The 18,607-nt window shown below is 40.9% G+C and overlaps 1 long non-coding RNA gene across 2 annotated transcripts in view; it reads right to left on the reverse strand.

Annotated features, from left to right (window-relative positions):
* LOC144013837 (uncharacterized) overlaps positions 1 to 18,607 on the reverse strand; it is a 110,115-nt gene that overhangs the window by 63,135 nt on the left and 28,373 nt on the right. The window contains exon 2 of one of the 2 annotated variants that reach the window (XR_013282343.1): positions 11,861 to 11,944. The exons of the other annotated variant lie outside the window; for it this stretch is intronic. This is a non-coding gene — a long non-coding RNA (uncharacterized LOC144013837). The remainder of the gene's footprint in view (positions 1 to 11,860; positions 11,945 to 18,607) is intronic. 2 annotated transcript variants of the gene reach the window in all.

Consider the following 18,607-nt stretch of genomic DNA (forward strand, 5'->3'; position numbering starts at 1 on the left):
TAATACAGTTGTTCTTAACCTTGTTGGAGGAACTGAACCCCACCAGTTTCCTATGTGCATTCACTGAACCCTTCTTGGTTGAAAAAATAATTGTTTTTTACCCTCCAAATTCAAGACATTGGTGTAGAGAGCTGGGAGAGATGCCTTTTAATTGAATCTGGCTCTATTTCACCTTGAATACAGAAAGTGTTGTGTTCCTGTATTCCCCATCTTCATGCAGGTTAAGGAAGTGTTCCTTTAGTTTTGTTAGATTGTACTGGACTAGAATTTGGATTCTGATTCCCATTCCTCAACTCAACTGACTATTTATAGCGCACTTTAAAACAACCACCGCTGTTTTCTTAAGCAGAAGATGGAATTAAAACAACAGAAGCCTTAGAATTGAACCTTGTGGAACACCGTACGTTCCGTTATACATGTCAATTCATATGGCACATAATTGTCCAACCACTTTCTTTCATCAGTATGAAGGGATACAATAATAAAGAAATCACACAACATACCATCACAACAGCCACAAGTCAACTACTGAGCACACCAAATTCCCTGCAGCACAGACAGGTTAAGCAATCTAGCGTGACCACCTGAAGCCAATTGAGTCGGGTGTGTTTCTTGACCTTCACTGAACCCCTGAGACTGACTCACCCCTGGGGGTCAATTGAACCCAGGTTAAGAACCACTGCCCTAATATCAGTGCTTCATGAACCTCACCGCACGTCAGTGAATACATGTGTAGTGAGGTGGTTCTTTCTGTGGTGGTAATGAATATAGAGTGAAAAATTGAGTTTCCCTTGCAGGAGTAAAAATGAGTCAAATGCATTCAAAATTGAAAAAAAATTATCAAGATTTGGATTCTGACACAAATTTTATCCCAAAAACAATTTCAAACAAATGTATGAGCTAATTGGTGGATGGATGGATGGATGGATGGATGGATGGATGGATGGATGGATGGATGGATGGATGGATGGATGGATGGATGGATGGATGGATGGATGGATGAGAATGATTTTACTGGTCTAGTCCACTTCACATCAAATTAGGTTGTATCCGGCTCCTTGTACTACAATGAGTTCATCATCCCTGCTTTAATAGTATCCTTCTTATAAAGTTCACCAAACCAATGCAGTAACCACACTGAAACAACTACAAAGGGAGCAGTCAAAGAGGGTTACTAGTTCTCACTGCAGCGCCACTGGGCTTTAAGTTCCTGAAGGTGATCTACCTTGACAGCAGTAAATGAACTTGTGAAGACGACCTTCTCTTGTTTGGACAGTGCAGAGGAGACAAATGACCATGGATGTGCATATGACTAAGTGGACACTAAGTGAAACTGGCCTTGCTGACAAACGTAGGCTGGCAGCTGCACCTCCACCTGGCCCCCCTCTGCTCCCGTCAACGTCTTTCGGTGTCCGCGAGCTGACGGATAGCGGCCCGCGGCGCTCTACTGCGGCCTGCGACTTCACAGCCAAAATGCCAAACACAATTGTCGTACAAAGCTTCTGTGTATCATGGAATGGATGTTTAGGTCCCGGTGGAGTGGGACGGTGGTCGTTCATCCTCAGCACACCTGGTTAAAAGACATTCGGGATTGGAGACAAAAAAAAAAATCCATTCGGCAATATATCGCGATACTACATCGCGCAATTCTCGAATCAATTCAATAGGCGGCCGAATCGATTTTTAAACTTCCATTTTTAATGGAAAAATATTCAACAAAACATCTTACTTCGGGTTAGGGTTCACACCTTAAGCATGGAAGAATGTTATATGAACGGAATATGAAGCCTTAATATTTTATTTTAATACTGTTCAAGCATGAAACAGATTACAACCTGTATAAGACTGAAGTTTCAGATAAATAAATACTGTACCGTATTTTCCGCACTATAAGGCGCACCTTAAAGCCTTCAATTTTTTCAAAAGCTGACCATGCACCTTAAAAGCCAGTGCGCCTTATATATGGATCAATATTGAGACACAACAGGTCTCGCTGTCAAGACACTATCGGTGACCCTGCACGATCGGTGACATGTGCAGAAGATCCCGTCATCTTGGATCGCTAGCTAATACTAATACTTTACCTCAGAGAAAATAATAAAACAGCTGTTTATTAATTTTGGTAGTGAATGGAGTTGTCAGAAAGCTGGTTTGTAATCTATTAATAAAGTTTGACTGACCTATCTGACTGTTTTGTTGACATTCCCTTTCGCGCAGCACCATCTAATGGATGCACAACGTAACCCCAGCCTCTACTGTAGCGCCTTATATGGAAAAAGTTTTAAAATATGTCATTCATAGAAGGTGCGCCTTATAATGCAGTGCGCCTTATATATGGAGAAAGTATTAAAATATGTCATTCAATGAATGTGCTCCTTATAATGATGTGCGCCTTATAGTGCGGAACATACGGTAATACATTTTCATACAAATCTTACACTCTACAAGTTTACTGATTAGTATTTTCTAAATTTGAATGAAAAACATCGCAACAATCGACTTGTAAATTCTTATCGGGATTAATCGGTATCGAATCGAATCGTGACCTGTGAATCGTGATACGAATCGAATCGTCAGGTACTAGGCAATTCACACCCCTAGGAGACACTATCACAGAGGAAATTATATCGCCTCGACAGTGTCACAGGCAGAAATTTTGCCAAATGTTTTTTTTAAACATGGGTCCTCAGAAAGTGACTAATGAGATAAGGTTGATAATGTTGAAATACAACTTGAAATGTGCATGTAGTCAACTTTGACGTAGTACAAACATAATACTTATATATAGTATGTACAGAAGGCAAGAATAAGGGCCAAGGGGTATTTGTCCACTATGTTTTTCAATGGGTAGGCATAGAAGAGTGTCTCGCGCAGCTCATCTGTATAATTCAAGCTTCAGCATTAGTGTAATGACGAACAGACACCAGTAGATAGCAGCATTGCATCACCTTGGATTTGACAGCGCATTTTATAAATTGAAGATTAAGATTACAGTGTGAATCTCATCTCTGTCGTACAGGTTATGAGGGACAAGAAAGTCGGACAAGTCTAGGTACCTCACAATCAGAATATGTACAGGGTGACACAAAAGAAGTGAACTTTTTCGCAATACAATAAAACCAAGAGTGATGGAAGAAAAAAAAAATTATTCATAGTCACTGAAACCTTAAAACATGCCATTTTAGAAACATTGTTGGAATTTTAATTTTTCTTAAATTATGCCCTGTACAAATCAATTGAAATCTGCTTTTGAGATTCCTCATTTACCGCTGCAACATCTCAGCTGGGATAGCTGGGATTCCATCATCGTTTGATTGTAAATGGCATGTTTTAAGGTTTCAATTACAATGAATACAATACTTTTCTGCCATCACTCTTGGTTTTATTGGATTGTTTTAAGGTTCCTGTTTTTTTTTGTGTGTGTTACCCTGTATAAGGATGGCATGAACAGAGTATGTCAGTTTATTTTATTTTTTTTTATTTATTTTTTTCATTTTAATCAGCAACACTGATTTCAGATACGAGTGATTTGAGATATGAGCAAGTAACAAATTTGACTCAAAGGTCAAGTCACTATATTTTGGTCTAAATCTTGTTTTTGAAAAGACCTCTTCCTCTTATTGCCTGGCCTCACGTGTCACCGCCTGTACATCATGTGACAGCAAGTCTATTTGTGTCACAACAGGTTGGAGAAGTTGTCAGCAAGAAAGCCGTCGCCAGCTCCTCGTGGCATCTGCTGCTACAGACAAGAGGCAGGAAGCACCTCCTCGCCGCAGCTACATGATTTTCACATCAGGTCGTTTGACCTCAAATTTGACTTGTCAGCAGAGGAGAAACGGAAGTGCACATCAATACGTGCATTTGCGGGGCTGACATTCACAACTGCAAGGGCGAAGAAGACGAATTGAAGGGCTTTAGCGAAGATACCTAAAGAACCATTAGTATGATAAATGGAACATCCAAAATCAAACGCTGAGTTGCTTTCCCAGCTGGGGAACAAGGTGTGCAGCCTAATATGCGGAGGAAGCGCTGAAAGCCTTTTATGAACCTCCCACCGATCCAACTCATTGTTCTCCAGATGCCAGTTAATGGCGCCAATTGAGATTTGAAGGGTTCCCGAACCACACGAGGTATTTAACGCGGCTCGCTATAGTGAACGCCATCTCACTTATTGTTTTCCTTTTGATGGAATTTTCTTCAAAGCGTGCCTCTTAACATTCTCAGATCATCCGGCTCGGCCCCCTCGTTTGCACATCCCCGGGTTTTTTTTCTTTCTTTTTCTCATTTGCACGCCGAGGTGCTTTACCTTTAGGAAAAGCAACATCAGGCTTTATTAAGGGCAAGAGGAAGAAAAAACAGGACGATCTTTCCGAGTGGTATTCCTCTCCCCGGGAGACTAAACAGAACAAGAAATAACATGAGCGCTATGTATTCATGTATGCCCTTTGATGTGCGCGGTGCACCGTCCTGTACCACCATTAACTATTTAAGAGAAATATCACATTTGTCAAAACTAAAGTGTGCATCCAAGACGAGAGGCTGAGGGAAGTGTCGCAGAGTGGGAGAAGAGCAAAAAGGCCCAATTACGCCCAATTCCGTTTCTTTCCTTTTTGAAGTAGAGCACAAACACAAGCATGTGGAGCTTCCAAGTGTGTGTGCGTTTATGTGCGTGCATGTAGAAGCGTCATCACACATCATCTTACCACCCTCTAGTGGCTTTTAGAGAATTGAATCTAATTCCAGATAAAACTAGATCAGTGTGAATTTATTTTAAATTATTCGGAGTATTAAAGTGTGTTGCATTTATCAAGTATCACTGATGTTTCATTTTAATTGAATGGGAATTTTCTACATTAAGCTTCTGCTGTGAGTGATGATAATGAATGATTGCCAAATTAATACAGAGGAATAAAACTATTTGTTTTTATAGGTCAAATGAATTGAAATGAGAAAAAAACTCATAGGCTTAAGACCTTGTTTTTTGCAAATAAAAATATCAAACTGTTTTCAAAGTGTCAGGCTGCACACAGACGTGCCAGTTAACTCTCGGCAGATGTCCCCCAAACAAAAGCCAAAGTGCAGGCATCAAATGACAAAAGGAGAAAAAAAAAAAAAGTAGCATTTGAAAGGGAACATGGGTTCTATTCAGCGGGTAATATCTGGCAATTAATCACTTGATTAATATGCCCTTAAACACACAATGTGACAGTGACAAATCTTGTTCGCACGTTTGTGATCCCGAAAACGATAATTATCCAATGAAAGTCTCATTTGTCAAACACAGGCAGAGAGGCAGAGCTCTCGCTTCAGTCTGTACTCTGTAGTGTCACCGTTTTTAATTTGAGTACAGTGTATCTCTTTATACAAGCGCTCACGGTCACTCCTCAAGCAAGTACACTGATCCCTTACATTACATAAATTAACACAAAAGGCGGAGCATGTTTTTTTTTTTTTTTTATTCTACCATTTGTTGGTTTCCACAGTAACTTTCCCAAGCTGTTGCCTAGAAACCACAACTTGGATATATTTAAGTACATCCACAAATATCTTCTATCAGCCCAGTGATGTCTCAAATGTGCTCACAGCTAACAAGAACGCTGTAACCAAATTCAGCTATGACTGTAATAATAAAAACACATGACCAAGCCTCCAGCCTGTAGTTTTTGGGGATGCCCCAAAACCACATTTAGAACCTGCAGCCATCATGATGGACTTTTGATATCAAAACAGATTGATGAGGTTTCATTGCTCATTTCTTTTCATACAGTAGTAGAGGCTCCACTCATAGACTGTTTTTTTTTTTTTCTTGCTGTAGCTAATTCTGTTGTGACCCAATTTCCTCATTTGCAACAGATTCAAATGTAGTTCAGCATAAAAGTAGAAAAAAAAAGAGATAAACAAAAAAAAAAAAGATAAAAAGATCTCTCTGATTTTCAGTTGGAACCTTCAGTGAGAGTCCGGAGGGAAAATCCTGCCAGGGAGAAGATTGGTATGGACACTAATAATGCAGAGATTATCCTCCCCCATGATGAAAGGTTTATGCGGCCACCTCATTTAGACATGCTGATATTCAATATTAAAGCAGAGGAAAGACTCTTGGTCCACATCAAAAAGCCTTCATCCCTTTTACTGACTACTCGCCATCCACATCTTTATTTATAACACGGTAAATTAAATGTCCACTAAAAACAGGGTTTTTGTAAGGAAAATAAGCACATGGTGTGTGAAATCAAACTGAAAAATAACCTCAAAGGCTCATTTCCATTCTCAATCCCAAAGTTGCGCGACATGTGACAGACACGGCTGACAGCGGCTTGAAGTGCGGCCGTCACCCGGGGTGTGACAGCATATCTTCGGCGTGACGCGCGCAGATGAAGGGCTGAGGGCCTGGCCAGGCGGCACGCCGGGCCGGGGAGAGCTAGGGTTGCGTTGCAATGGGGGTGTCTGAGGCGGCGCGGCTCCCCTGGCGCTCGCCTAATGAGCTCCCAACGTGCGGCGACATCACACACGCTCTCAGACACGGCGAGCCAGGGAGCAGTATGCGCATATAAATACACACCACGCAACAGCCGCGACGCTAAATTCCGAGCGCCAAAGTGCATGTCTCAGCATACAGACACGGTCCAAGGATAACAAGTAGTATGCAGCAGGCCACGAACGCCGAACACACACGTTACAGCTCGCTGGATGCTAAATTTGTGCAAACACACACAAAGGATGACAATGTGTCACCTGAGAGTAAGTTTGTCATGAATGTTACTAAGATGTATATAGCCACGTCTCACCGCGACATACTGATGATTGCCAAAGACAACTTCCTTGCTGCGAAACCTTTTTGCAGGGAGAAAAAAAAAATGCAGATTAAAGAAAAGAAAATAGCAAACTATATCATTTTTGCAGCCCATTTGCTCTAATGATATTGTAATAAGATGCCTCACAATAGAGCGGGAATGGAAAATGTAATTACATGCATTAGTTTATGTAAGCACTGGTGCCGTCACAGATCCATCAGTTTTTCAGAGCTCATCTGCAAGACCATACATCACTGTCAGCAGCCGTTTGATTGGGGGTTCATTCGTTAGCCTTGTTTAAAAAAAAAATAAAAAAAATGGCACCTCACATTTACTTAGGCCCAGACACAGCGGAGAAGTTATGACAGCGAAAAACACACAATGGCGGGGAAAAAGGGTGAGATGGACCACTTTATCAGGCAATGTGTGGCAGGCACGTCTTGCTAATAGAGAGATGAGGATACTGATAACAGTTTGTCAACTCGGATCTGTGTACCGCTCATTCCTTCCATTCGCAACACGGATTCAAAATCAAAATGGGACTCATTATTTTGTTATTTGTATTTCAATTTAAGGCTTCTCAAATACAACATTGAAAACACAGGGCTGAATTTGACTTTGTTTTGAATGTGTGAGCTTGTTAGCCACAACAGTCAGTCCTGACTATGACCATTAGCCATAAAATATGGAGCACAAACATTTTTGAAATCGGCTTCATACATTACGTCTGATATGGAAGATGCAGTTTGTCTATCCCATACCGATATGGAACAACATATGTTGACTATGGGGCCAATCCAACACCTTTTACAAATGCCACACAGATTTGCATTAAGTAACGGTGGTTGGGTGAAATGTGTGGCAGGTGGCACACATTGCCACACACTTCTCTTGCAACTCTTACAAGTACAACCTGAGACAATTGCTGCAACCATCTAACTCCAAACTGCAGCTGACCTATGACCTCTTGATGTGAATCACTTTCCTCAACTAGCACAAACAACACGAGCGAAACAAGCTTTTGAACACAGCACAAAATCTTTTTTGTGTGTGTGAAATTATCCTAACGACGCACATTCTTGAAATACAAGCTCCCTTCCAGAAACACTTCCCTTGATTGTTAACCTAATAAACCTAGAAAAGTTATGCACAATTTGTGTAACTGAAGATACAATTAACAAGTCGGGGTTCTTTTAGAAGCTGGAAGACGGGTTTTATGCGGTGCCACAGAGCACCATTACGTTCCTCAGTCACCGTCCCTGCGCTCTTAATGGACATGAAACCCAGAGCTGAAGAAATACACAAACACAATTGAGTTAGCGGGCACTTACAGGGGAGAGGCCACCTCCATACATTTGCGTAAGGACACATAACTGTCACTAAATTACATGTCATTATTGGGCAGATCATATGGATCCCACTTATTGGTGCTTAATGGCCTCTTTTTAGAGGAAAAAAAATGTGCTTTGAACGACGTTTAAAGCTAATGCCAAGGAGGATGATGGGTTGCCCCCCCCCCCCCCCCCCCACAAACCCCACCCCACCCACCCCAACCATCCTTTGCTTATTCAGTTACTGTCCAAACCTCAATTTCCGTTTGCAATCAGCTCATTAAAGCGGACTGATGGAAAGGCGGCCATTAATGACACTCTGTGGCTTCATGTCAAGAAAACGGCCTGGACAGTGGACATAATCAGCAATGGAGCCAAGCCGCCCCCTGCTGGTCTAAATACGAAGCAGCTCATTTTAGGAAAGTCAAGTTTAGTTCTAAAATGTAAAAACTATCAATGAGAAGAACACTTCCATTTTGTACTTAATAAGAAAATTTGCTTTAAATCAGGGTCAGCAAGAGAAGCAAATTCCAATTACTTGTTTCAAAGAGGCTTTTTATATACACAGTAAATCTATCATTTACCTTGTGCTTACTTTATATATTAAGGTTCCATTCCTGTCATCCTAACATTAAAATACATGTTCAATTATTAAAAATAGTCCACTTCCACAGCCAAACTATAATATGAGTATAAAGCAGATGAAGGAAACTCTTGGGTTGACTGTTTTAATTAGTCTAATGGACACTCTCAAGCACAGCACCCGCTCCCTCTTCAGAATGGTAATTATGGATTGCATTGCATCCTGTCAAGTATAAAATAATAACAATAATAATAATCGTAATAATAATAATAATAATAATAATATTTATTTTATTATTATCATTTGTAAATCTGTATAATATGTTTAAATTTGTTTTTTTTTATTTACTTCAAAGAGATTCATACCATTTGCTTCATTAATTTTATTTTTTTTAATTTTGCATTTCAGCAGGTAAAATATTTCAAATTGATTCCTTTATTGGCAGTCTCTCATGCATAATTCATGAAAGGCCGGTAGAGGGCTAATTGTGCAAATTAATTTGCGTAAACGATGAAGCGAGAGATAACAGAATTAGATCTGGCACAGGTTCAACAGAGGCGAACCAACCCGCTGCTGCATCAAGAAGCATCCTTGCCAGAAATTAGCAAACACAATAATAATAATAATATTAATAATAATGATAGACTTTGTTGTTAATCTGCACAGTGAAGGGTGGGGCCTTAAACAAAGATATATGCATGATTAGAATAAACGAGCTGGACTCTTGGACTAAAAATGAGGGCGAGGGATTAAGGAGCAGCAGCAATGACTTGGTGTGACACGTTCATCAATCAGCATGTTACCGTCACATTTGAGCACATTTGGCCTCCTGGCTGCAAACTGTCGAGTCACGCGTGGCGGCCTTCACATGCAAGAAGCTAGCTAAAATGTTGGAATTCATAGCACGTGGGAAGGAGGATTTTGGACCATTGATCATAAAAGTACGACTTGGAAGGAGTGAAAATTTACAATAAATTTACCGTATTTTCTGCACTATAAGGCGCACCTCATTATAAGGCGCACCCTCAATATATGACATATTTTAAAACTTTTTTCATATATAAGGCGCGACAGTAGAGGCTGGGGTTACGTTATGCATCCATTAGATAGTGCTGCGCTAAAGGGAATATCAACAAAACATTCAGATAGGTCAGTCAAACTTCATTAATAGATTACAAACCAGCTTTCTGACAACTCCATTCACTCCCAAAATGAATAAACAGCTGTTTTATTATTTTCTCTGAGGTAAAGTATTAGTATTAGCTAGCGATCCAAGATGGCGGGATCTTCTGCGCATGCACGTCACCGATCGTGCAGGGTCACCGATAGCGTCTTGACAGCGAGACCTGTTGCGGCTCAATATTGATCCATGTATAAGGCGCACTGAATTATAAGGCGCATGGTCAGCTTTTGAAAAAATTGAAGGCTTTTAGGTGCGCCTTATAGTGCGGAAAATACGGTTCATGGGAAAATAAGATGGGGAATTTTGTAAATATTCTGAATAGGAAACTTTATACAGGAATTGACTCAGGGCAATTTAATGAAAAGGTGTTACATTTATGCAGCACGGTGGATGTTAGCACAGACCTGAGGTTGGTGGTTTGAATCCAGGCTTCCTTCCTGTGAGGAGTTTGTAAGTTCTCCCCTTGGGTACGCTGGCTTCCTACCTCCCACGTTCCAAAAATATGCACGCTAAGTTCATTAAAGACTCTAAATTATCCTTAATCGGGGCTGCGCTGGCGCAAGAAATTGACCCTGGCATTCTGACCGGCCCATGCACACCAGCAAGCGCACACATGCTGGCATCAGCACATGAGCACATGTTGGCACGCATGCTTTTGCTCGTTACTCTCTCTGTAACTGAGAAATCATTGCTGCCCACACAATCCACAGTCATGGTTCCATGAAAGAAAATTCATGCATATTCAGAACACTGCCCAACACACTCACAACACAAGAGGGGCCAACTTTGATTTAAAAAATAATCATTGTCCAATAATATTTAATATTCATTATATGCCATTTCTAATCACATTATTCAATTCCTTTCAATATACCGGTAATTCTATATTATTTAATATAATTCAAAAGTATTCAACATCATTCCACAAGCATTCATTAAAAAAAAATTAAAAAAAATAAATAAATTAAAAAAATGAAAAAAAAAAAACCCTCAGCATTCACTTTTCCACATTACTAGATAATGCCTTTTCTTTTGTCATTGCTTGGTTTCTTGGGGGTGGTGTGGCTCAATATACGGTGGTCATCTCCCAACCCAGAGGTCGTGGGTTCAATTCCATGCCATTGTGACCACATTGACGCATCCTTGAGCAAGATACTGATGCTCCTGATGCTGTATCATCAGTAGGTGAATGAGTAATCGAATGTAAAGCGCTTTGAGGGACTTGTAAGTTAGAAAAGCACTTTATAAGTAAAGTGCCATTCTAACTTTTGCACTGATTTGCATTTGCTAGCTAACAGTGAGAGTGATTGTCACTGACATCATTTTGCATACAAGTAGTAGTAGTAGATGATGGAATAGTTCATTATATGAGTAGGTAAGAAGAAGCGATATATCCTATATTCAGCTTGTGTTTTTAAGCATGTGATTTAAGACAAAAAAAAATGTAATTGTTTTAAATCAAAGAAAACTCATCAGTTTATGAGACTTTTTGGACCCCGGGCAATTGCTTATGTTCTTCTATTGGTAAGTCTGCCCCTGGTATTAATCAGTTATGCTAAAACATATTTTCCTCATCTATATTTTAGTTCCCTATTAAGAACCAGCCTTCATTTTGTAAATTCCTGTTTTGTTCCCCTTTATTCCCTTGGAAAGTTCCCAACAATGAAAATTCTCAATTTTGCAACTCGAAGTATCCAAAACTTGTGCAGCAAATGATCTTTTTCGCATTTGGAGACACGGAGCCGGCGTCTACACTAGCGCTATAATTTACAGCTGTTAACTCGAGGTGGGAGTCTGGACGTCCATTTAACTCTGCTCAACGTCTTTATCGCTGCTAGTTCATGATCACCCATCCTAACGGACTGCTTATTGCCTGAAGCACGGACGAAAAGCACACGGCGATGATGGGAGGACACAAAGGGGCCGTTGGTCCTGTTGGCTTTAGCTTGTGTGCGCACGCAGCACGACTCACCTGGGCCTCGCTCGCGTCAGCTCATGGTGGTCTATTGACGGACCAGCTTTAGTCGACAAGCAGATGAGGTGCTTCTGGCTGCCCCTTTAATTACAGGAATGGTTATTTGTTAAAATAGCTTGAAATTGATAGAAAATATTGTTTTGGTAATGAGGAAAAATATATTGGATTGAATCAGCATTAAAAAAAAGAAAATCCATCGTGTATAAACAGTGTTTTCTAATATTCAACATTTCTTCTCCACTAATTAAAAATTAGAGTATGTCAATAAATGTTTATTTTCCCATACACAACAGATTAGAGCAATTTTGTGCAATAACAGGAATATGTTTAGAAGCTGTATTTTGAGTCGACAGCGTTTACAAGGTTCTAACAAGAAAAAGCCTTTTGAAAGCTTGATTATTTGCAAATCAAATCACGTTTTGTTTTTTGTTTTTGTTTTACATTCAAGTACAGAAACTGTAATTTATCAAAAGACAAAATTAAGCACACCAACTGTTTAATTCAGTACATGTAAAAACTGATAAATATTATAGAAATTAGAATACCTAGTAGAACACTTCCATCCATCCATCCATCCAACCATTTTCTTGACCGCCTATTCCTCACAAGGGTCGCGGGGGAAGCTGGAGCCTATCTTAGCTGGCTTTGGGCAGTAGGCAGGGTACACCCTGGACTGGTTGCCAGCCAATCGCAGGGCACACAGAGACAAACAACCATCCACACTCACAAGCACACCTAGGGACAATTTGGAGCGCCAATTAGCCTGCCATGCATGTCTTTGGAATGTGGAAGGAGACCGGAGTACCCGGAGAAGACCCACGCGGGCACGGGGAGAACATGCAAACTCCACCCAAGAAGGTTGGAGCCTGGACTCGAACCCGAATCCTCAGAACACACTTCCATCCATGTATCCAATTACTCTAGAGCTGATATGCAGCCAATTACAGCTTGTCAAGTATCAGCATGAGACGTCCCTCCTCACTATATTAGAAATTAAGCACCTTAATTTGCATCAGTGGATATCCGACACAATTGCGACATATACGCGGCTAGTTAGCTATGACTATGCCCTGAAAATGTACGTCACATCACATGCAGTAAGAAAGATGGTATGGCCTCATTGTCATCCATGAGTGTGTGCAGGACAGGGAGGATGACACAAGAGCAGGGAGGGAGGAAAAATGTATTTAAAAGTCTTTACTTGTCTGTCAACGTGTGAACCAGCGATTCAGGCCGCAATGGTTGCTTTACTGCACTTTGTTGTCGTGCTGTTGAAAAGCATAGCGACATATTTGGATTGAGTCCAACCATCAAAGGATGAATTTTCATGACCAAATTGCGAGATGTGCTGTTGGCGTGGCAACCGCATCCACTGAAAGGCCCAGATAGTCCCCAAACATGGTGGACTCGACTTGTCCTGGCACCAAATTGAAGATGTGCCCACATACAATTTATACATCTTCACATTCTGATTAGATTTTTTCTTTTAATCACTGTTTTCCTTTACAACAGTCAATGCTGTTTTTCTCTTGCCTCTAAGTTCAGCCCCATCGCTACAGATACATACTTGCTCTCCAATGCTGTTCTGGCATTTAATCCATTTGAGTTAAAGGTTTCTTGCTACTAATTTTGACTGCCAGGTCAAGTAGTAGAGGGGCCAATTAATTGCAATAATGAAGTCTTGAGTGAGAGATCATGGCCATCTCCAGTGTGTCATTAATCCTTTAAAGAAACCATCACTATTTTTAATGGCCGCCTTTAACGTGCAGCCAGCTGTTGCAGCATCTAATTTGTCAAAAGAATTAATAAACATCATGCATACATGATTTCTCCCAGCGCTCTCAGCCATCATTTATTTTCATTTCTTCGTCTTTCCATAAACTCCACATTCAATTTATTGTGATCCTTTTGCCTCATGAGATTTATATGCTTGTTCTGACGCTCGCTCGCTCACACACACGAATGACCACACACACACACACACACACAGAAAGACGCTAAAAACCATGAAAAGTAAAACGTCGGGATTTGATTTTTACATGAAAGGGTACCATGACCACCAGGGTAAGCAAAGTAATATATGATGGTGCCTTGAAATATGAATTGAATTTGTTCTGTGACCATGCTAGTAGCTCAAAACATATGTATCTCAAATCATCTTTCCCTATTGAAATGAATAGAAATGATATCCATTACAGCTCCATATGGAGACGGTCACAGCTTCTCAGCAAGCTGCCACAATATTATTTGTTGCTCAGAGGGGAGAAAGTATATATGTCTGTGAATCATGTTTATTATCTGTTGTACCACCATTTGCATTCAAATTTCTGTTCCTTAAAGGGATGTAACACCGCAGCGCTTAACTTCTTCGTTAGCCCATCTATCGCATTTTGCATCGTGTGTTCGCAATAAGATAAAGGGACTGTGTAAATGTCAAACTGAAGGCCCGGACTAGATCTGGCTCGCCACATTATATATACATATACATTATATATATATTTATATATTTATATATCATTACAGAAAATAAAGGACAACATTCTAATTTTCTGAGACAGTCATCTATCTATCTATCTATCAATCTATCTATCTAATTGTAATTGTTTTAAGTTAATTAGTTTACATGTAGTAAGGTGGCACTTTGAAAAAGATATTAATTAGTAGCCTGGACTTGAACCCGAGTCCTCAGAACTGGGAGGCGGATGTGCTAACCACTCACTAACCGTGCCGCCCCATGAACAATTAATACCTTTAAAAACTAATTTTATCACTTGCTGTCGACTGAAGCCAGTTTGCTGACCAAACCCTGAAAACAGGTGAGCTGCGATTGGTTGTTACCTGTTTTCTCATCATCAGTCGACAGCAAGTGACAAAATTAGTTTTTAAAGGTATGGATTATTCATGAAAAATAATGAAGTTATCACATTAATTATAGAAAAAATATCTTCTTACAGTTGAAAATGCCTCAGTGAGTAAAATATCCCTTCAACATTGATGCATGTTCCATGAGTCAAGTTTGCATCTCTGCACAAATCCATCACTACACACAGTGACTCATTAGTGAATAATTAAGTGTATATAATGCATTGTCAAAGTATGCCGAGCTGACACTGCGGCTTTGCAAACAAATATGGACCAACTTGATTCAAACACCAACCGTCCCGACCGGCGCTCACCCTCAGCCCCAACAAAGCGGGCGAAACCTCAGCGCTCTGGTGGCGTGGCCCGTGTCAAATTGCTCATTTGAGCTCTAATCATGTCATTTATCAAAATGCTGCACTGCCATGTCAGTGAGCAGTCGATATGCTAATAAGATCCAAGCGCAGGGACGTAGCTTGGATCTTAGTTAGCAAAGCACATGCCTCCAAGACTGGTGGTTGAAACATCCATCAGCTGGTCTAGAATACACGGAAACGTCTGCGACCTCTACGACTAGTTTCTCCTGTTGTGATTTCCACCTATACAATAATCAAAGCAAATCACGACCCCACAACACAAACACGCAATAGGCATGTTCTGCATTTGCATTTCTTGCTGTTGATTGTCAGCCACTGCTGATCAAGACATTAATCTTGCTTTGATAGAAATATGTCAGTTTCTGCTGGCGGTGATGGATGTGATTTATTGTTCCAGACAAATCTGCCGCTGCTCCTGACAGCTCAATTGTGGCAAGAATGTCCCAAAATGTCACCTGTTGCACAGCGAGTGACCTTCTAATTTTCTAATTCAATTTCTCCACTCTCCCCGCCAGTCGGCTCTGATCACGAAGCAGTAATAACAATTACACATGGTGACTGGCTTCGAAACCTGCAGTCCCCCCACGTTAAATCATGCTCAAGTAGTCTTTTATTAGGCTGCCCGCTTAAATCAATCTAAATCTAAGCATAATAACTCTCTAATCAGGTGCTGAGGAGAATAATAGGTTGTCACGCTCCAGGAAAAATAGGCAATCATGGAATGTTTTCTTTAATTAGGCCGGTTTACGTAAAAGGGCACGGCAGGAGAGGGGGACACATTTATCATAGACAAGGTGGGAAATTACTTCAATTACTCAGGAAAGGGGAGAGTGAAGAGACGACAAGCAAGTCAGACAAGCAAAAGAGCTTCCGGGCAACAACGAGGGCACAGGAGGCGAAGAAGGCAGTGAGGAGGTGAAGGAGGAAGTGAGGAGGTGAGGAAAGATGAAGTGATGAAAATGCTGTTAGGAGGTCAGGTAAAAAAAAGGAGTGAAGAGACAATTTGAAGTGTGAAATCAAACAACCAAGTAAATATTTGGAAGCTTTCTAATTATATAAAACTGTATGAGTACATTCTTCTAAATTTTGATGGATTGTGAGGTAAGAGTGGGATGGGGGGTAACTATTAGTAACCCCACACCTTCCAAATAGTGGGGTAGGTCAGGGGGGTGCTATGAGAAGATTTTTTTTTTAGTCGACCACTAGATGTCGCCAAATAATATAATACAACCAGAGCACATGCATTTTGAAGCACGCAAACTACGGTGACTCAGAGAGAGGGAACTTCACAAGCCTACTACCAACATTTATATTTGGCGCGAGCGTCTTGGCAGCCGTGTAAAACCCTGGCAAGTGATGCTAAGGTGGCCATTTTCATAAGGTCAAAAACGAGAACATATTTTAAAATATTAATACATCAGACTCGTGGTGTAAACAATAAAGTTTTGCGTAGTTTATAGATCCTGTTTGTTTAACTAAATAAAGTCAAACTTATTTTTGACAATTTATTTAGTTTCAGTCGACTACGATGTTTTTAAACCACTCAGCAGTGACATGCTTCTGTAAAAGTGCAATGTGCCACAAAACATAACTTATTTTGAAAAGCAAATACAAAGGAAAATATGTCTTCAAGGATGAAGCACCTGCTGCTGCCTCTTGCTTTTATGCTTCTCCGTCACCGTGTGACGTTTTATGGCTGCTTTGCCTTGACCACGTCACACCGGCAAAGCGTGCAGAAACCATGAAACGAGTCTCAATTGCTGTTGGCCAGGAAATTGTGCTCTTTCATCCATTCAATATTAATAGATGTCCGGTGTTTTGGCATTTTTGCTAGTGGTGTCTTTTTTTCCCTATTTATTTATTTATTTATTTTATTTTATTTTTTATTTTTGCTTGCTAGCGCTGCTGTCAAAAAAAAGATAGCGAGGAAATGACGTGGTCAGATAGCCACACGTGGAGCTTTGTTTACATTTATTGAACGAATAATATACGACGAGATTTTTAACTGAAACCACTCTTAGTCAATCACAGACCAGTTGTGACAAATGTGGGCTGGGGCTGATGTTGCGTCACATAAACTCGACTGCGGCTCATCTTCTTTAAAAAAGGAGGACAAACCAGCATCCTGCTTGAGGTTACGCAGGACGCAGGACACATCATTGAAAATTCGGACTGTCCTGTCTAAATAAAGACGCCTGGCCACCCTAAGTGACTCCGCAAGACCGAGCGAGCGGGAGGGAACCGAGTGGCTAACAAGAGCGGCTAGTCAAGTCAAGTGATCTTTATTTATAAAGCAATGCAAGAAGCTAGTAAAAGCTTTCGAGAACAAAATGGAGGGAAACAAGCTACGGGAGCCCGAATCATCGGACTCAGTGACGACCACCTGCAGGTCCCAGCTGTGGAAGGTAAGCAGCGGTCAAACCATTGAGTCGGACACTAGCTATAAGCAGGGCTAACTATGTTCACGAAATTGTCCTTTGGGTAGGAAGATGGCGGCGAAACATATCAGCCTCTTGTAAAGGCTCCAGCCATATAATATATTATTGATTACGAGACATACCATCATATAACAAAAATATACGACTTTTTTTTTTTGTGCATATTATTGAAATCAATACTAATAGTAAAATGAATGAATTCATGAGTTCACCACTAGACGGCGCTACTTATTTTAAACTCCACCCATCCATCCATTTTCTGAACTGTTTGCTCCTCACTAGGGTCGCTGGGGGTGCTGAAGCCTATCCCAGCTGGCTATGGGCAGTAGGCAGGGTACACCCTGAACTGGTTGCCAGCCAATCGCAGGGCACACACAGAACAACCATCCACACACACAAGCACACCTAGGGATAATTTGTAGCGCCCAATTAACCTGCAATGCATGTCTTTGGAATGTGGGAGGAGACCGGAGAACCCAGAGAAGACGAGGAGAACATGCAAACTCCACCCAGGAAGGCCAGAGCCTGGACTCAAACCCGAGTCCTCAGTACTGGGCGGCGGACGTGCTAAGCACTCATCCACCGTGCCGCCTTATTTTAAACTATGCCCTTAAATACATTGATTAAAGTGGTTGCTTGATCTCGTTTTTGTTTTTGTTCTTTTTTCCATTTGGAGCCCTAAATCAGAAAGAGGGGCATCACTGTTGGAGCAGGTCATGGGACAATTGAGGAGACAATTCAAAGGCAGCGAGAAGGTGACGTGCTTTATGTCAGAGCTGCGTGTGGACTCAGATGTTGAAGAAAGGTGCAAGGAGGTGAGAAGGGATTGAGGCAGCATGAGGGGAGTGCGGAGACAAGTGGGGTGAGGTGTGAAGGGAGTGATAATAAAGAGGTGAAAGGGAAGGAGGGAATTGAGAGGCAGTAAGTAAGTGAGGTTGAAATAAGGGTGGGAGTGCACAGGGGAGTTACAACTATCGGGGAGAAGAGAATGTGATGACAGGTGTGGGCTCCATCATCATCACGTCCAATTTTTAAAGGCAATAAATCATGTGGGCTGTCATTTATTGCGA

The sequence above is a fragment of the Festucalex cinctus genome, chromosome 2 (assembly GCF_051991245.1).
Source record: "Festucalex cinctus isolate MCC-2025b chromosome 2, RoL_Fcin_1.0, whole genome shotgun sequence".
NCBI classification, from domain to species: Eukaryota; Metazoa; Chordata; class Actinopteri; order Syngnathiformes; family Syngnathidae; genus Festucalex; species Festucalex cinctus.